Source organism: Balaenoptera musculus, chromosome 6, assembly GCF_009873245.2.
Source record: "Balaenoptera musculus isolate JJ_BM4_2016_0621 chromosome 6, mBalMus1.pri.v3, whole genome shotgun sequence".
In the NCBI taxonomy this organism is placed as follows: Eukaryota; Metazoa; Chordata; class Mammalia; order Artiodactyla; family Balaenopteridae; genus Balaenoptera; species Balaenoptera musculus.
Window position 1 is genome coordinate 5,506,942 of NC_045790.1, and position 12,879 is coordinate 5,519,820.

General features: G+C 44.6%; 1 protein-coding gene across 1 annotated transcript in view; it reads left to right on the plus strand.

Moving 5' to 3' along the window:
* The window catches only part of GALNTL6 (polypeptide N-acetylgalactosaminyltransferase like 6), a 1,174,587-nt gene that overhangs the window by 1,095,927 nt on the left and 65,781 nt on the right, over nucleotides 1–12,879 (plus strand).

The window sequence follows — 12,879 nt, forward strand, 5'->3', positions numbered from 1 at the left end:
CCTGGGGGAGCCCCAGCAGGAGAAGAGGGCCAGGTAGGAACGAGCGAGCACAGAGAGCGACAAAGGACTGCGTTTGGGCTGCCGCAGTTAAACTGGGACGGTGCAGTGGAGCCAGAATGCAGACCAAGGTGCATACCTTTCCCTTACCCACTGCAGGCAAGCACTCGGGGGCTTTGAACAGGAAGTGCCAGGGTAAAAGTAGAAGGGGTAAAATGGAAAGATCAACCAACAGGTAAATATTAAAGGAGAGAAAGACTAAAGAAAGTAACATTTTGAATGCAAAAAGCATCTGTAAAGAAAACTTCCCGGGAGATTTTCATTGATTTGCCACCCTGCGCAAGGATAGAGAGGTCAGATGTGACTGCAAAGTTTTCATCGCCACGTCTGAGACACTAAGGTACACATACAGGGACGAGAGGAAGGGACGGATGCTGAGGCTGGATTTAGATAAGCTGGGTCATAAGGTCATAAGCCTGCACACAGGCTCGGGGAGAGCCAGACCTGGGAGACGTGCATGGACTTCCCGTCCAGAATTCTGAGAGCCCACAAAAGCCAGATTTTGCCAGATTTTCTTTACTAATCAATTTTCATTTTTGAAAAAAAAAAAAATCCCATGCCAGGCACTGTGCTAGGCCCTGGAAGTATAAATGCTGAACAAGTTAAGAACAAATCTTAACTTCTCATAACTAACAGCGCCAACTGTGACAGTAAATCCATGCAGCCCCACAATCTGTAAATGACAATCAGAATGTCATGAGGGTGAGAAGAGTTAAGTAAAAACCAACAGACTCACTATGGAATGAGATCTGTATCTTACCTAGTTTACTTATAAACTTCTGTACAGAGATTATAACGGTATGGTTGGCATTATGATTTAACAGAAGAGAAAGCAGGTCTCCTGAATAACATATAGCATAATTTCACATATATAGTGATATATGTTCTATATTAACAAATGATATTTAAGGATCCTATAGACTACACTGTGATCCACATGCACATTACAGATATTTTGACTTTATATATTCAGTTAGGGTTTCTTAGCAGAATATGGTGACCTTTGAAGATTTCCTACGGTTATTGTGCTTCGTGGGCACAAAGGTGCAATCTGAGGTCTGAGGGACAAGAGTTGCTTTGCCTCTGTCAGCTGTGAAGTGACTTCCTAATGTATGTCCCAAGATGCCTTTCTCCCAGTGTCACATCCCTGGGGACATCCAGCCCTGCTGACCCCATAGATCATCTCAGACCCTCGGAGTTGGTGGGGGTAGAAGAAGGAATGGAGGAGGAGAGGAGAAGGAGAAGGGGAGGGAGGAGGAGGGGGGAGGGGGAGGGGAGAGGAGGGGGAGGAGGAGGGGGGAGGAGGAGGGTGGAAGGGGGAGGGGAGGGGGAGGAGGGGAGGGGAGCAAGGAGGGGGAGGGGGAGGGAGGGGGGAGGGAGAGGGGGGAGGGGGAGGGAGGGGAGGGGAGCAAGGAGGGGGAGGGGGAGGGGGAGGGAGGGGGGAGGGGGAGGGGGAGCAAGGAGGGGGAGGGGAGGGGAGGGGAGGGAAGCAAGGAGGGAGGGGGGAGGGGGAGGGGAGGGGGAGGGGGAGGGGGAGGAGGGGAGGGGGGGGAGGGGGAGGAAGAGGGGGAGGGGGGAGGAGGAGGGGGAGGGGGAGGAGGGAGGGGGAGGGGAGGAGGAGGGGGAGGAGGGGAGGGGGAGGAGGGGGGGGGGGAGGGGAGGGGGGGAGGGGAGAGGGAGGGGGAGGGGGGAGGGGGAGGGGGAGGAGGAGGGGGGAGGGGGGGGGAGGAGGGAGGGGGGGGAGGGGGGGGGGAGGGGGAGGGGGAGGAGGAGGGGGAGGAGGTGGAGGAGGAGGAGGGGGGAGGAGGGGGGGAGGGGGGAGGGGGGGGGGAGGGGGGGGGAGGGGGGGGAGGAGGGGGGGAGGGGGAGAGGGGGGAGGAGGAGGAGGGGTGGGGGGGGAGCGAGGAGGGGGTGGGGGAGAGAGGAGGGGGAGGGGGAGGGGGAGAAGGAGGGGAGGGGGGAGGAGGAGGGGAGGGGGAGGGGGAGCAAGGAGGGAGGGGGAGGAGGAGGGGAGGGGGGGGAGGGGGAGCGAGGGGAGGGGGGAGGAGGAGGGGGAGGGGGAGGAGGAGGAGGAGGGGGGAGGGGGAGCAAGGAGGGGGAGGGGGAGGAGGAGGGGGAGGGGCGGAGGAAGGAGGAGGGGGGAGGGAAGAGGAGGCGGAGGGGGGAGGGGAAGAGGAGGGGAGGGAGAGGGAGAGGAGGGGGAGGAGGAGGGGGAGGAGGAGGGAGGGGAAGGAGGGGCGGTGGAGGGAGGAGGAGGGGGAGGGGGAGGGGGAGGAGGGGGAGGGGGAGGGGAGGGGGAGGGGGGGGGGGGGGGGAGGAGGGCTTCCCGGTCAAAGCCAGACCACCCCAAGTCGATCAGCGAGTGATCCTCACTGTGCAACATGGTGTCGGCTACCCTGCCTGGAGTAGATGCAACAGAAAATAATATCTGACGTATGCAGATATGTCCCTTGTTTATCTCAGAAAAATATATCAGTTGAGGGAAAGCATGAACAAAACCAAAAGGACTAGTTTGATGTCAGAAAATGAAATCGCCAAGAAGGTAATCAAGTGTGGTGATGAATGCGAAATCGACTCTCCCACAAAGTGACCTTCCCCCCCTCGTGAATGTAAATCAGTTGATTCTCACGAAGCTGCCCAGCAAATAGAGCTGCAGCACCACTACCTTGGCCGCCAACAGCAGCCAGCACTTCGTCCAACTTCTCTGAAAGCTGCAGGATTCAGAGGCTTTGTTTGAAACTGTCCTTGGGTTTGGGGACACGGTAGCCTATCATGGGCTTTCCCCCAAAGAGCAGAAAATAATGAATTCTTCCCAAAAGACAGCTTTCATAAATGGCTAGGACTTCTGTGCAGATGCAGTTCCTCTCAAAACAATAACTATTTCAAATTCTTCCTCACAGTGTAACCAAAAGGGCAATAAATCTGTCCAGTACTCGTGGCAAGAACTAAAGATGATTCACCTACTGCTATCATGTGTTTCTCTCCCCTCCCGGCCATATTTTAAAATATAATATCTCCTATTTAGATGGAACTTTTTAAATTTATTTTTTATTGAGGTAAAATTGATTTATAACATTATATAAGTTTCGTGTGAACAGCATTATATTTCTACTTTTGTATTCACTACAGTGCTCACCACCAAAAATTTAGTTTTCATCAATCACCATGCAGTTGGTCCCTTTTACTCATTTTGCCCCCATTTCCCCTCTGTAACCACTACTCTGTTCTCTGAGTCTACGTGTTTGTTTTTCTTTGGTTTGCCTTGTTCATTTATTTTGTTTTTTGTATGTCTGTTTGTTTTGTACATTCCACATATGACTAAAATCACACAGTGTTTGTCTATCTTTGTCTGTCTTGTTTCACTTAGCATAATAACTTTAAGGTCCATCCATGTGACAAAGGGCAAAATTTCATCTTTTTATGGCTAAGTAATATTCCACTGTGTATATATACCATATCTCTTTTATCCATTCATCTGTTGATAGGCACTTACCTTGTTCCGTATCTTGGCTATTGTAAATAATGCTGCAATGAACATAAGGGTGCAAATATTTTTTCAAATTAGTGTTTTCATATTCTTTGGAAAAATACCCAGAAGAGGGCTAAGCTGGATCCTACTGTAGTTTTATTTTTAATTTTTTGAGGAATCTCCATATTGAACTTTTTATTTAAAAATTCAAGCATCTTCCATAAATAATATTTCATCATTTTTCCTGATAGCCTCCCTAAAAATCAATCATAACTTTATTATGTGACAATAATGGTTCAATAAATCATTGAGATTTGATGAGTCCATTGCGGGTTATGAAGATAAATGTCATCTCTAGCCACAAAGAAGGCTCAGGCTGCAGAAATTCTTCAATAAATATTTATCAAGTGCCCACCATGTGCCAGGCGGAAATGCATAGAGCTTGCCCCATATCCTAAACCAAGAGCATTGGACCTTTTAATTAAATCAAGCCTCCCCTTTGTAACAGAATGTCACCTCACCCAAGGACATTCCCCACTAGAGATAAGTTTCTGCCTGTACAGCACTCATACTAACCTTCAGTGATGTCCCTTTTTCTACCGCTTGTTTTGCATGTGAGGAAAATAAGGAAAAGTAAAACTATTCCATCTGCCAAGGACCTAGGGAGATGAGATGGGAAAACGTGAAACACACATGTGTTCCCCACGGCTTGACCCTCACTTGCTCCCTTAATTCCTACCCCAATGGTCTGAGAATTTTAAGTATCCATGTTTTTTAGCTGTTCATTTAACAAAAAACAACAGAATCACACTTTGTCTGTAAAATGCTTAAACAATATGGAGGTAAAGCATAGAATTTTCATACCAAACATAGACACCGAAAAAGAAAGTGAAGTAGCAAATCACTGACGGGTACAGTCTCTTACCATTTGAAAGTTTCGTGAACAAAATACGCGAGGTAAAGACAACATTACTTTAAAATTCAGCAATTTCCCACCAAGCTTCTCAAAACTAACTTTTAGTTTGGTCTTCTTCTTATTTCCTCTACGTACTTTTCGCCAAAACTCCCACAAGTTTGCCATAATCTCCATAACCAAAAATGCAACTCTTGCAAGAGGGAGTAGCCCTGGCTGCTTTATGACTCTGCCTTTTGGGACCTCAACTGGACGATGAAATCGCAGGAGCTCCTGGCTGAGAGGGACCCATTCAGGGGAATTAGCTTCTTACCCTGAGATGTGTAAATGCAGAGTGACGCTGCTGGAGACCTCTGCTGTGTCATTTCCATTCTAATCACCCTTGTTTCCAGTTGTTTATTAGTTCATGGCAAGAATTCCAACTACAATTCCAGCCCAAGCACATTTCCTTTTTAATGTCATTTGAGGTGGAGAAAACAGTTCCACTTGCTACTCTATAAACTGAGAAATGGTCAGAAACCAATGCGCGGCTTTGTGGTGTCCGGATGCTCTTGGTGTTCTAATTTTGAAAATGGTTTATAAAAATAAAATTTCACAGATTGCCTAAACTTTGAACAGATGTAGTTTTCAACTTAAGAACCCTGCGTGAGTTGTTAAAAACATAAAGATTTTTTTCTTGCCTTTTTTGAAAGTATGAAAACTAAAACAGGGTCTTCTAATAACAGATAGAACAATGCTTCAGCACCATTTAGTTCCAGCACAATTTGTTGGACTGCTTGCTGTGGGTGTTCTTGTGGAGGAACAAAACACTAGATACTGTCCTTGGCTGATGGTTAGAAGATGCTGGTTGTGACATATGTACATGATATGCGATATATATAGCAAATGTATCAATAATCATCGTCCACAAATGAGATCACACTGTCCTTTGCACTCAGGTTGTGATAGAAGGAGACACCATGGGCTTGACTGCCAGGTGAATGCCCTTCCGATCATCCCCAGGGGTCTCTAGACGCCCCCAAAGTCTTCCTCTGCGTGCTCACATACCTGTTTGTCAGAGGAAGTCCCCACTCTGCATCGCACGAGATCTGCCCTTTGCCTTGTGCCCCCACTTGCCTCTGCCCACCCACCCCACTGTAAAGTCATTGGAGAAGCCACACCACCACCATCATTCCCAGTAACAGCATCAACTTCTAGCTTGTGGTGTTGCCTCTGGAGGAACCAGCGCTTCGGTCCTCAACGTGCCAGAACTTGTTTGGGTCCTGGATAGATTCCGACAGGCTGGCCATCATCTAGCTGTGGGCCATGCGTCCTCACTGGAACACAGAGACCTCTGTTTCTATCGGGATCCCTTCAACAATTCCCACAACAACTGGTTATCTCCACTCTCTCATAATTTTTTTTTAGGTCATGAAAAATAATTCCATCATGTTCTGACCCTCAATCTCAGCCAAATACGGTCTTAAGGGATGAGAAAAATAAGACAAAACAAAACAGAAAGCATGTTTTTTTTTGCGCTATCATCCTGTTTTTGCTTCTGAGGCTAGGTCATAAAAGGCATTGCAGCTTCCACCTTGATCTCTTGGATGGCTGGCTTTGGGGGAAGCCTGCCACCATGTCATGACATGGAAACTCATGCAGCCCTGTAAAAAGGCCCATATGGAGGAACCTGAGTCCTCCTACCAATAGCAAGCACCGGTTTGCCAGACACGTGAGGGAGCCACTTTGGAAGATCTTCCAGCCCCCTTTGAGGCTTAAGATGACTGGTTCGTCAGCCAAAATCCAACTGAAACTCATGAGAAATACAAGCCACATTGCCTAGCCAAACCACTCCCAAGTTCCTGAGCCACAGAAACTATGAAAGATAAAAGAGAGCACCTCTGTTTACAACATGGTTTACTGAATATTTTAAGCCCACTGTTGAGACCTGTTGCTCAAGAAAAAGATGCTTTTTAAAATATTATTGCTCATTGACAATGCACCTGGTCATCCAAGAGCTCTGATGGAGACGAACAATGAGATTAATGTTGTTTTCATGCCTGCTAACACAACGTTCATTCTGTGGCCCATGGATCAAGGAGTAATTTCTACTTTCAAGTCTTATTATTTAAGAAAAACATTTCCTAAGGCTATAGCTGCCATAGATGGTGATTCCTCTGATAGATCTGGGCAAAGTAAATGGAAAACTTTCTGGAAAGAATTCACCATTCTAGTTGCCATTAAGAACATTCATGATTCATGGGAAGAGGTCAAAATATCAGCGTTAAAAAGGAGTTTGAAAGAAGTTAATTCCAACCTTCAGGGATGACTTTGAGGGTTCAAGGACTTCAGTAGAGGAAGTAGGGGGAGATGTGGTAGAAATAGAAAGACAACTAGAATTAGAAGTGGAGCCTGAAGATGTGATTGAATTGCTGCACTTTCATGATAAAACTTGAACGGATGAGGAATTGCTTCTTGGGGATGAGCAAAGAAAGTAGTTTCTTAAGATGGAATCTATTCCTGGTGAAGATGCTGTGAAGATTGTTGAAATGACAACAAAGGATTTATAAAATGACATAAACTCAGCTGATAAAGCAGCGGCAGGGTTTGAGAAGATTGACTCCAGGTTTGAAGGAAGTTCTACTGTGGGTAAAATACTATCCAACAGCATGTCATGCTACAGAGAAATCATCTGTGAAAGGAAGAGTCAATCGATGTGGCAGACTCCACTGTTGTTTATTTTAAGGAACTGTCACAGCTACCCCAGCCTTCAGCAACCGCCCCCCCTGATCAGTTAGCAGCCATCAACATCGAGGCAAGACCCTCCACCAGCCAAAAGGTTATGACCTGCTGAAGGCTCAGATGATGATTAGCATTTTTTAGCAAAAAAGTATTTTAATTAAGGTATGTACATTGTTTTTTATACATAATGCTATTGCACACTTAATAGACTACAGTATAGTGTAGATAATAACTTTATAGTATAGTATAAAGTATAGCATAATATAGTATATACTATAGCGTAAATAATAACTTTACACTATAGTATAGTATAAACATAACTTTTATATGAACTGAGAAATCAAAAAATTCATGTGACTCATTTTATTGTGATAGTTGCTTCTTTGTGGTGGTCTGGACCAAACCTGCAATATTTCAGAGTTACGTTTGTTAAATTCTTCCAATCCAAGAGAATGGAATATCTGTCCATTTATTTGTGTCTTCTTCAGTTTCTTTCATTAATATCAAAAACTGATATACAGGTTTTTGATATACAGTTTTTGATATACAGGTCTTGGTTAAATTTATTCCTAGGTATTTTACTCTTTTGATGCAACTATAAATGAGATTCTTTTTAAATTTCTCTTTCTGATAGGTCATTATTATTGTATAGAAATGCAACAGACTTTTGTGTATTGATTTTGTATCCTGCAACTTTACTGAATTTATGTATTAGTTCTAACAGTTTTTTAATTGAGTCTTCAGGATTTTATATAAGTAGTATCATGTCATCTGCAAATAGTGACAGTTTTACTTCTTCCTTTCCAATCTGGATTCTTTTTATTTCTTTTCCTTATCTAATTGCTGTGGCTAGCACTTCCAATACTATGTCGAATAAAAGTGATGAGAGTGGGAATCCCTGTCTTGCTCCTGATCTTAAAAGAAATCCTTTCAGCTTTTCACTGTTGAGTATGATATTGGCTGTGGGCTTGTCATATATAGCCTTTATTATGTTGAGGAACATTCCCTTTATACCCACTTTGCTGAGAGGCTTTATTATAAATGTATGTTAAATTTATCAAATGCTTTTTCTGCATCTATTGAGATGATCATATGATTTTTTTATCCTTTATTTTGTTATGTGGTGTATCACACTGACTGATTTGCAAATGTTGAACCATCCCTGATTCCTGGAACAAATCCCATTGATCATGGTATATGATCCTTTGAATGTATTGCTGATTTTGGTTTGCTAATATTTTGTTGAGGAATTTTGCATCTATCTTCATCAGGGACGTCAGCCTGTAATTCTTCTTTTCCTGTGGCATTCTTGTCTGGTTTTGGTATCGGGGTAAGGTGGTAATGCTGGCCTCATAAAATGAGTTTGGAAGAGTTCTCTTCTATTTTTTGGGCGAGTCTGAGAAAATTTGGTACCAATTCTTTTTGAATAATTGGTGGAATTCACCAGTGAAGCCACTGGTCCTGGACTTTTGCTTGTTGGAATGTTTTTGATTACCCGTTCCATCTCCTTACTAGTAATCAGTCTGTTCAGATTTTCTATTTCATCATGGTTCAGTGTTGGTAGATTATACATTTCTAGAAATTTATCAGTTTATTCTAGGTTGTCCAATTTGCTGGCATATAATTTTTCATAGTAGTCTCTTATGATCTTTTATATTTCTGTGTTGCCCATCAACACGTAAATGGATAAACAAATTGTGGTCTATCCATATATAGTCTATAAAATATAATAAAAAGTAGTACATGCAACTACGTGGGTGAACTTCAAAATAATCACACTTGGGGCTTCCCTGGTGGCGCAGTGGTTGAGAATCTGCCTGCCAATGCAGGGGACACGGGTTCGAGCCCTGGTCTGGGAAGATCCCACATGCCGCGGAGCAACTAGGCCCGTGAGCCACAACTACTGAGCCTGCGCATCTGGAGCCTGTGCCCCGCAACAAGAGAGGCCGCGATAGTGAGAGGCCCGTGCACGATGAGAAGGCCCCCGCTTGCCGCAACTAGAGAAAGCCCTCGCACAGAAACGAAGACCCAACACAGTCATAAATAAATAAATAAATAAATAAATAATCCTTCCCTCTACTTTAAAAAAAATAATAATAATCACACTTGGTGAAAGAAGCCAGACAAAAAGCACGTATTTTATGATTATATTTAAAATTCTAGAAAATGCAAACTAAATTATAGTGATGAAAAGTAGATCAGTGTATAACACCAAGAGTGTTAACCCTTAATTTACACCCTTAATGTTTACACCCTTAATGTAAACTGTGGACTTTGTGTGATTATAGTGTGTTCCTGTAATACATGCCCCACTCTGTGGGGATATGGATAGTGGGAGAGGCTATGCGTCTCTGGGGGCAGGGCACATGTGGGAAATCTCTGCCCCTGCCCCTCAACTTTCCTGTGAACCAAAAACTGCTCTGAAGACATAAAGTCTTAATTAAAAAATTTTTTAATAGATCAGTGATTGCCTGGGGATGGTGGAAGTGCCCAAGAAAGGAGATGGGAAGAGAGATTTCAAAGAGGCATATGGAAACGATTGGAGGTGATGGATATGTTCATTATCTTGATTGCAATGATGGTTTCAGTAATACATACACATGTCAAAGCATACCAAATTGTACACTTTAAACACAAGTAGTTTATTGCCTATCAATTATTCCTCAATAAAACCATTTTTAAATTAGGTTTACGTGCATTTTTAATAAGATATGTAGTTAAATAATTTGGGGAGTTATTTTTTGTTTGTTCTATATCTAAAGCCTACATCAAATGCTATCAGAAACACTACCATAAATATCCAAAATATTCGGCCAAAAAATATAATAGAGATATAATTAAATTATATCAAAACAGCCAAGAGCATGTAACCATTTGCAGACAGCCTGCACAGCCTTGGGGAAGAAGAGAGAGGAAATTGCCTGTCAGAGAAGCCTCTTTTTAGGACTAGATTAGCCATCCTCTCTTCATGCTGAAGACATCCCACTGACTTCAAAGACTCTCTAGATCAGAGAAAAATAGCACTGGGGTAAATAATTGTGTTGAGTTGAGGCTCTCTGAAAAAGATCCTCTTTTGAGCTGTAGCCATGATGACATTTATCACATCATCAGTGATAAGAGGACTTTGGGGCGGGACTCAGGAGCTACTGAAGTGCTCTTAAGCTACAAACAGGAGAAAAGAAATGCATTTCAATCAAAGCAGAAGTTTCAGAGTCATGGGAGAGTGGTGCGATTCCTTGCTGGAGAAGTGACTCCGACAAATACGCACCTTGCTGGTGAGACTGGCTTTGCTGGTTATCAGCAGTTTCTGGAAAAACCACCGGAAAAAAATGATAGCTGAAGAAAGAGAAATCTATTACTGAAGCCACCATAATACAGTAGCTTAACATTGACTCAAGCACAACGTGTGCATTGGGGTCACACCAGTGGGCACGTAGGATTGCACCCGCCACAAAGAAGCAGAAACACACGACTGAGGTGAGGTGGCCCAGGTAGTTCACATGCACGAGAATGACCCACTCAGCTCTCAGATAATAGAAATATCCACTTCCTTCATGCTTTATGATGAAGACGATCAGTCAAAGCTGAAATCTGTTCTTATGACTGAGGTAGCAAAGTGATGAAGTGTTCCTGGTAAAATATCAATTCAAAGACCCGATGAGTATTAGAATTAAGGAAAGATGTAGCACTGGAGAATGCACTGAAAACGACTTGAATTCTAAAGATCTCTACTACAGGGGTGAATGTGTTAAGTGAGTTAATAATTATCTGGGCAACACAGAGAAGGGAGACGTTAATACCACTTTGGGTTGAATAGGGGGGCTTGTTGTTACACAAGGAACCACAGGGGGTGACATAAAAACAGAGGAGGCTCTCAATGTCACGTGCACAGAGGTGCTCAGCATAACAATTTTTATTTCATTTGTCATTCAAGAAGTACAAAGGTCTGCAGCTTTTGAAAACACAGAAATAGAGAAATCCTTCATTTGTTTCCTACACCAGAAAATAAATGTATTCCTCAGCCACAGGAGCTACCTTCCTCTGTTACAGGAGTCCCATGCTGGGTACAACCCTAGCGGGTGAAAACCTCTTGGACCCACCTTGAATGGGATTGACGCCTCTCCCCCAACTCCCCTTTGTCCACACTACACTAGGAGCCGGGATGGAGCTCAGCCCAGACGTGCAGACAGAGGTCTTCACCTACTTATTTTCAGACTGAGTTTAACCAACAGTGAGCCACAAATTGTCAGTTCCAGCCATGTGGCACCCTCACCTCTAGCTACCCGTTAGCACTAATGTTGTCATGAGCCCGTGGCTGCCCCCCTCCCCCTGCTTGCTTCACAGATGGAGGGCCAGCAGGACACCCCACCCCCGTTAGAGACAGAAAAGCAGTGGGACCGGGAAGCATATTTAGGTCAACTGTGCGTCATAGCAGGCTTCTCTGCAGAGAGCGTGAAGCTTCTCTGGGATGACTTCCACCGAAGCAAAGCATTCACTCTGTACTGGCAACAGCATCAAAACATGCCAGCCTCTGCATATACGGCCACTTAATCAATTCAAAAACATCCATGCAGCATATGTTGTATGCCTATTATGGACGTCGGGAGTAGGGTTGCCAGATTCAGCAAATAAAAATACAGGGCGCCCAGTTAAATTTGAATTCCGGATAAATTCTTTAGTGTAAGTAGGTTCCCTGCGTAAAAAGATAAAATGAGACAAAATTTTTAAGAGTTTATCTAAGCAAAAATCAATTCAAATTAGTCAGCGCCAGACAGGAAGTGGTGAGAAATGCTCCACCCACAGGAGCTGGGGAAAGACTTACACGGATCAGAGAAAAAGCAGAAGCAAAGGAAGGAAATCATTGATGGGCTGTAGCTGAAAGCTGGTTGGCTGGTTGTGATGGGCTGGCCTTAGGTGGTTTTTTTGTGTTTTTAATTTATCTATTTTGGCTGCGTTGGGTCCTCGTTGCTGCGTGCGGCCTTTCTCTAGTTGCGGCGAGCAGGGGCTACTCTTTGTTGCGGTGCACGGGCTTCTCATTGCGGTGGCTTCTCTTGTTGCGGAGCACGGGCTCTAGGCATGCGGGCTTCAGTAGTTGTGGCACGTGGGCTCAGTAGCTATGTCTCGCGGGCTCTAGAGCGCAGGCTCAGTAGTTATGGCACACGGGCCTAGTTGCTCCGCGGCATGTGGGATCTTCCCGGACCAGGGCTCGAACCTGTGTCCCCTGCACTGGCAGGCAGATTCTTAACCACTGTGCCACCAGGGAAGCCCCTGGCCTTAGGTTTTGATCTTGTAACCCGGAGGCGTTTACAAACTACATTTCGGTTTGCTTACACAGGCCACCAAGGCATCTGAGCCACCTCAGTCCAGTGGCCTCCTTGTTTCCATTAACAAGGGTGGCAATGACCAGAGCAGATCCCGAGCAGAGTTCCGTGGAGGAGAATAAAACTGGAGAGGACAGTTAGGGACCTACTGTGGAATGTCTTCAACAGCAGGCAACCAACCAGTATGCGACCAAAAGTTGGGTGGCCGTAATTCAAGAACCAGCTGTTTAATTTCTTTTAGGGGAATGACCTTTGTTTAGCAAAACACCTGGAAAGGACTTGTTGGTTATGGAAAGGTAAGCCTCAGCGTCTGGCCAGGAGAAGCAGAGACAGATAGTGAGAAAGCTGACTTACTCGGCATGAAAAGGAAGAAGGAGTGACATATTCTGGTACAGCCC